Raw genomic sequence first — 7,800 nt, 5'->3', positions numbered from 1 at the left:
CGTCAGCTCTCACAGGCTGACATTGTATGCTAGTAGCTCCACAATTCTGGGATCTTCATGGCAGTCCTGCTCCCACAGTTCCACTAGGCATGGCCTTGGTAGGGTTTTTCTGCTGCAACTCCAATCTCACATTTCCTCTTGGCATTGCTCTAGCAAAGGCTGTATGTGGTGAATCCACCCCTGTGACAGATCTCTTCCTGGGCCCCCAGGTTTTTCCATACATCCTTTGAAATCAGGATGGAGGCGCCCAAGCTTCCACAGCTCTGGCATTCTGTGAGCCTGCAGACCTAACACCATGTGACGCCAACAAGGCTTCCAGCTTGTATTTTCCAAAGCTGTGGGTCCAGCCACACCTGGGGCCAATTTAGCCATGGCTGGAGCAGCCGAAGCAGCTGAGTGCTAGTGTGGGGAGCAGCTTCCCGAGGTGGCCCTGGGCGTTGAGCGCATGGAAGGTACCTCAGACCTATTCCTCAAGACCATTCTGTGTCCCTAGGCCTCTGGGCCTTTAATGGGAGGGTTGGCCCCAGGGGCTTCAGCAATGCCCTCAGGACCTTCTTCCCCTTCTCTTGATAATCCCTTTCTTTTGTACTAATCTTGTTAGCACCATTGCATTTTTCTCCTCAAAGTACTTCTCTACCGTGTGCTTCTCTACTACGTGGCCAGGCTGCAAATTTTCCAAATCTTTATACTCTGCTTCCCTTTTATTTATACATTCTGGCTTTATGTCATGCTTTTTCTGTCATAACTCAGCATATACTGCTGCAAGGAGCCATGCAACTTCCTGAATTTTCTTTTATTTTTTTATTTTTTAAAAGATGACCAGTAAGGGGATCTTAACCCTTGACTTGGTGTTGTCAGCACCACGCTCTCCCAAGTGAGCTAAAGAGCCATCCCTACATAGGGATCCAAACCTGTGGCCTTGGTGTTATCAGCACCACACTCTCCCAAGTGAGCCATGGGCCGGCCCCCTGCAACTTCCTGAATGTTTTGCTGCTTAGAAATTTCTTCCACCAGATACCCTGGGTCAACATCTCGAAGTTCCACATTCCATTCTGGGCATAAACAGAATGCAGCCAAATTTCTTGCCAGTTCATAGAAGGGTGATCTTTGCTGCAGTTACCAATAAGTCCCTTCTCATTTACATCTGCGATCTCCTCGGTATGGCCTTTTACTGCCTGTATTTCTATCAGCATTCTGCTCACCACCATTAACCAGTCTTTAAGAAGTTCCAAACTCTCCCTGGTTTTCTTGTCTTCTAAACTCCTACCAGCAGCTAGGCTTTTTCTAGCCAACTTCTTCAGATTCTACCAGCCTTTGCTCAACACCCAGCTCCAAAGCCACTTCCACATTTTCAAGTATTTGTTATAAGAACACCCCACTCTCAGTACCAATTTTCTGTATTAGTCCGTTTTCTGTTGCTTATAATACAATATCTGGAACTGGGTAATTTGTAAGAAAACAAAATTTACTGCTTATGGTTTTGGAGGCTGAAAAGTCCAAAGTCCAGAGAACACATCTGGGGAGGGTCTTCTTTGGTGGTGGCTTTACAGCAACGCTGGGGTCTCACATAGCAGAAAATGGCAGATCAGAGAGAGAAAGAGCTGCTCATGCCCCAGAACCATGCCCATGACCACCATTAAACCATCAACTTAAGCATCTCTTCAAGCCCCACCTTTCAATTACCATAATAGGATTTCCTACCTTTCAGTTACCATAATAGGATTTCTCAACAGTTACAGTGGGGATTAAGTTTTGCAGGGACATTCAACCCAAGGCACTAGGCATTGTAGATAATATATTGTAGTGATTCTGAATTACGTTTTCTTCTCCTGAGGGTTGTTGGTTTTGTTCCTTTTAGTAAGCAGTTAACTTGTCTGCTGCTAAACTGAGAAATCTTATCTCCCCTCTGGTATGCAGCCACTGGTGTTTATGCTTATTATTATTTTCCTTAATCCTAGGCATCTCCCCTGCATAGTTTAACTGTCAGTCAGAGACTGGGGCGGAGATTGTGTTCAGACACCTTGAGCCAGTAAGGTTTCCACCGTCTGAGCTATGTGTGGGCTGAAGAATGCATTTACAAGCACAGAAAATTTGCAAGTTTCCCCAAACTTGAATTTTCTCTGGGTTCCCTGGGGTTTTCTGCACATATCTGTAATTTAGCAGTCAGAGATGCATAGAGATTTTGATATCTCAGCCCTTCTACAGCTCTTTTGCTTCCAGATCTCCCCCTTCAAGTTCCAGCTGCTCTGCCACTTGCCCTCTTCTAGGTCCACACCTTCTGCTGGTCAGCTGTGGGGTTTCACTGCCTGAAATAGATGAGAACTCCTCCAGGCAAGAAGCCATAAACACACCATTCTTACCCAATGCAGCAGCACTTCCACATTGAGCAAAAACTTCTCACATTGTTGCCTGCCACTGGTCATCTTCCAGTGTCCTGAAATGATTATTTTTAATAAGTGTGTCACATTTTGTACTTGATAGCTGTAGAGGGGAATTGCCTGACCTAACTCATGTTCCCACTACCAGAAGCCATCAGACCCTAGGCATATAGCAATATGCAAAAAAGCAGACCTTAAACAAATAAGCAAATAGAAATATAATATGTCAAATGGTGATAAGTACTTTGAAGAGCAGCAGAGCAGGAAGAGCATAGTGAGTGGCTGGCTGTGGACAGAGGGAAGAGCAAACGTCAAGGCCCTGAGGCAGAAGCATATTGGGGCTTTGAGGAACAAGACGTGGGGAGGGAATAGAGTATGGGGTCAGATCACCTGGGGCCTTGGGAAGGATATTCGCTTTTATTCTGAGGGAGGAGGGAAGCTGTTTGAAGCTATTAAGTGAAGAGTGACAGTATCACTCAGTCTTGCATTTTTAAGGGATCAGAGTGCCAATTTACTGACGAACATTTAGAAATAAAACTTCCAAGTGAATTCAGTAAGCCATTGATTGGGCTTGGCTGTTCCTGGGACTTGAGCTTTAAGGCACTGGGACCGCCTGTGGACCTCATGAGCAAGCTGAGGATGCATTTGGGCTTAGCCACATGTCATCAGTCTTAGAATCGGGGGCCCTGTTTGGGTCCTGACTCTGCCGTGGACAAGCCTCAGCATTAAGAAAAGCGGTGGGGTTGATAAATTGCCTGGCTGGCCTAGGCGCCCGTGCTCTGTGAACTGCTGACTCTGCCCTCTCCCCCATTCTTTGTAACCATGTCTCAGACAGTCACTAGATACTGTGGCTCACTGTTCCGAAAGTCCCTTTCATCTTCCCCTTCATTTCCTCTGCTCCACATCCTGGCTTAAGCCTCATCTCTCCTCCCTGTACTAATTCCCCAGCCTTCAGCCTCTTCCCTTCCCAGCCTGTCCTGCATGTGGCCACCAGACCATCTTCTTCAAGCAGGGCTTAGATCACACAGGGATGTGGTCACTTAGTTTTTAAATTAGGGAACATTTTAAACTTTCCAGAAAGTACAGAAAATAATACAACAGACAGCTGTGAATCCTTCATCTCCTCTTCTCACTCCCTCCAGAATTAACCACTGAAGTTGGTGGATAAATTCCACAGGTGATTCTGCCTTTTCATAATATCCTTACGTTTCCATAAATAATATGCACTATTTTATGGTTTTTAATTGTACATAAATGCCCTAATGTAGGAATCATTTACCGACTTCCTTTTTTCATTCTGCATTATGTGTTAGAGACTTATTCATACCAATACGTACTGCCCCGGTCCATCCATTTAACTGCCGTGTGGTATTCCCTTGTAGGAATGAACTACCATGTGTCTCTCCTTCCTCTCCTGCGTTTTTCGAGAGTGCTGCTCTCCAGTTCACACCCAGATGTTGGATTGCTGATTTGAGGGGTACCTTTTTACTAGAAACTGCCAAATTGCTCTCCAAAGGGGCTATACGTGGTCTTGTGAGCCGTTTTGAAAAACACTTCCATGCTCCCCACCGCCTGGTAAATTCTCAAGTTGCTCATGGTGGTGTTGAAAGCTCCACTCTGTAAGACTCCAGTCTACCTTTAGATTTTCATTTACATTACCAGCTTTGTTTCTTAATGTAAAAGCAGGGATAAATTCCATGACAGAAATGTTGTAAGATCAGTGAATTAATCTGTGGCCCACAATGAACACAAAAAACGATAGTTTCCTTTCCTTCCTTTCTTTCCACGTAGTAGCCACTTGTTGGTCCTTCCTCTGGAGTTATGCAGAATAATCCAGAAGAGCTAGGGGGAGGATGTTAAAGCCACGGCTAGGACACTTTCTTGATTCCTGATGGATGTCATCTTGGCAGGTCATCTTATTGGTGCAGCTCCCTGGGGTCTTGGATCAAATTCTCATCTGTGTCATATGTGCATTTGATCAGCTGCTGTCTCTGTCCTCATCCCAACTCTAAGACAACCCAGAACAGATGGGGCTAAGCGCAGGAGCCTCTGTATACGCAGACCTAGATGCATGGTTAATACTCGCTGTGGCGACTCAGTGAGTGGCTGAATCTAAGTTCCAAGAAAGGGTTCAGTGGTCAGACTGCCCTGTTTGAGTCCTGCCACCCACTCATCTGCCATGTGGCCTTGGGCAAGTTGGTGAACCCCTCAAGCAAGCCTCATCGTTCTCATCTGTACAGTGAGAATGTTAATGCCCTTTTCAACCGGCGGCTGTGAGGATCAAAGGGACACGTCAAGTGCTAGCCCAGGCTCAATGCCCGTTTGCTGTCATTAGTGACATCCTCATGCTCCAGAGGCAGGCTGGCTCGGTGCAAACCAAAGTGTGCTGCAGTGAGGCTGCTCACGTGCTGCCTGGCTAGAGCTAGAGAGAGCCATGGGCAGGGACGGCCAGGATGGGGCCGGGGGTAGCAAGCAGCTGGAAGACAAGGCACACAGCCTCAGGGGGCGAAAGCAGGGTGGGAGGAAGCCTGGAGCCACACTGGTCCCAGGGCAGACTTCTGCTATCAACCAGCCTGTGAGTTTTTCCTGAGTTTTGTTGTTTTTTTTTTTTCTATGAGAACCTTGAGGTTCATCTAAACATTATTTCAGAACATACACAATTTATTGAATAATAGGGTTTTATTTATGGCATTCTTGCACACATGTAAGGAAATCTCTTCCTTGTGCCAGGCTGTGTTTCCAGTTCTGCAATGGTGGTTTCTCCTTAGCCCCATCCTTCCCCATTCCAGATTAGGGAGGAGACACACCCTGACTTGGTCTCTAGGTCTTCTGTTGCCCTTAGCCCCTTGTCCCCTGAGCACACTCACATGACCCTCTGTTTAGAAGAAACCGTGATTTGGGTTACCCTTAGACTCCTGTCTGTGTGAAGTGTGGGGCCTGTGGTGCTGCTGTAATGTTGGGGCCTCTCTCTCTAATCTCACAAAAGCTTTCTGCTGTCCTTCACTTCCGATCCTATCAAGCCTCCAAGTCTCCTCCGACTCTGTTTTTTTTTTTTAAAAGATGACCAGTAAGGGGATCTCAACCCTTGACTTGGTGTTCTCAGCACCACGCTCAGCCAGTGAGCAAACCGGCCTTCCATATATAGGATCCGAACCTGTGGCCTTGGTGTTATCAGCACCGCACTCTCCCGAGTGAGCCACAGGCCGGCCCTCCTCCGACTCTGTTTTTAAAATATTTTGATAAGCCTGCTTTTCCTAGGGCACCTTTGCCATCAGCTCCATTTTTCTCGCCGTTTTTGCTTAGCCTTCACAAAAAGTTTAAGCAAGCAAATTGAAAGCTATAAAGCAATGGCCTAAAACAATCAGGGGAATGGAGGGTGTGAGGGTTTCTTAGATTTCCATCAGGTGGTATCTAATGAACTGGTCTGGCTGTTAGACCAGCTGTCATTACCCTCAGATGCGTCTTGTGAATGAGGAAGTTGACGTAGAGGAGCCCTCAGGGATTCAGACCTGCCTCCATCTGCAGTCCTGGGCACTCGCCCAGAGGAAAGCTGCACGGTGGGACAGGGCCCGTTCTGCAGGGAAGTACGTGGACTGTGCTGCCTGGCCTGCTCACCTTGGTCCACCCTTCCTCTTCCAAATGGAGTGGTTTTCCCTTATTTTTACAAAGAGTGAAGTTTACAATTCAGTGTTCTGAGAAGCTGTCTCAAATTTAAACTGCTTGTAGAAGTCTTATAATTATTTCAAGTGGAAAACACACTGCTGGATACTTTCACTTGTCCTGTGTGAAACCACTTGAATACATTTTGCTCTCTGCATTATCTCTGTAAGAATCTGAGTTTTCAAATGCATTTAGTGGTCAACCTTAGGTTTGTTTTCAGGCCAATTGCTTACAGTCTGGTTTGTCTGGAGTATTAAGTATCTAAAGCCTCGAGTTAAGGATCTTGTAGTGTCATAAGATTACCGAGCTGCTGTGGGGAAGCTTCGTATTAGAACATCTAAATTCATCTCAGCTCCCGGGCGTTTTTTATGAGGCTTTCTTAATTTCTTGAAGTAATCGGTTATCACTGAGCTCTAATGTTAGTAATCTGATGCAATCTGCTAAAGTACATAAAGACCAGTAATTTTAGTAAAATTCCTCCAACAATGGTATTTAAGACCCACCCTAATGAGGCATTTATCCTTGAAGCATTTTCTTATCCATCACCTCCTTACTTCACAAAACAGATTTTAAAATATGTTGGGTCATTTGGAATTCCCGAGCAGCTCTGGAAAGCTGGGTGGCTGGTGCCGTTGCTACACAGCACGTCCGACACCACCACCCTTAGCTGCTTGCGCTTGAGAAAGGCAAGTAAGGTCCTTCCCTGCTAAACCGGGGGCGAGCTGGTGGAGAGCGCTCCCCCTCTCCCTGCTGGAATGCCCGAGCTGTCGTTCTTATCGAAGAGCTCCTGGCCCTCATCTCTAGCTTTGCCCATTTCAGAAAGTTCTTATGCATACATCCACAGACTTGTTTTAATCCACTTGGCACCGACTGGAGAAGGGAAGCAAGTGCCTGCTGTCAGCAGGCGTCACTCTGGCAGGCTCTCCGCTTACGCTTCCCACCGCATCTAGTGGTCTCCTCTGCCCTCCCGAGTCTCTGCCTACAAACAGGTTCCCGAGTGTTGCTGGAAACGGATTAAATTAAGCTCTGGCTTCTTTGTTAACCCGCACTTTCCAGCTCAGCTGGTACAGCTCATTTTACTTTTGCTCTTTACTTTCCCAAGTCCTTACGATGCCTCCCTCCATTTCCTTTTCACGGATATTAGTGTTTCTGCGACTGTGACAGTGACTTGCTTATATCTACACAGTATCACAGCTTTCCAAAGTCAGAGAACTTAAGAAATTTCCTCAGTTGGTAAGTCATGATTTCAAAGGAGATACTCAGGAGATCCCATTTACTAGACAGAGAAACTGAGGCACTGACAAGAATCATGTCTCTCTGAATTAGAACCTCAGTACTGTTGACCTAAAAAAGAAACTGAGGCCAAATATATAATGTAGAGTTTATTTGGGATTAGAATATTGCAATGGTAGTCCACATGCCACAGTAAACCACGTGCGTATTCAGGAGGTAAAGGAAGACAAGGGGTTTTAAAGGAAAAGTGGTGGAGGATTACATAATAGTTTAGAATCATTATCCATCACTACTAGGATCCATAACAAGGGTGGAACCAGCCTAAGGTTGGACAGACAATAGCTGGGCAGCTGTCCTCACGGAAGTATTTTTTGTGTAAGGTCGTGATGGCTTTTGTGCAAGATTGTGGTTTTCAAAGTCCTTTGTGATCATTTTTGTTATCAGGTGTTCATGCGTGAGAACCTCCCTTCATGGCCTTCCCCAGCTCTACTTGTCAGGCTTTTTTTTTCTAACACAAGCGACTCCATTT

The sequence above is a fragment of the Galeopterus variegatus genome, unplaced genomic scaffold, assembly GCF_000696425.1.
Source record: "Galeopterus variegatus unplaced genomic scaffold, G_variegatus-3.0.2 Scaffold3627, whole genome shotgun sequence".
NCBI lineage: Eukaryota > Metazoa > Chordata > Mammalia > Dermoptera > Cynocephalidae > Galeopterus > Galeopterus variegatus.
This window is presented reverse-complemented; position numbering follows the sequence as displayed.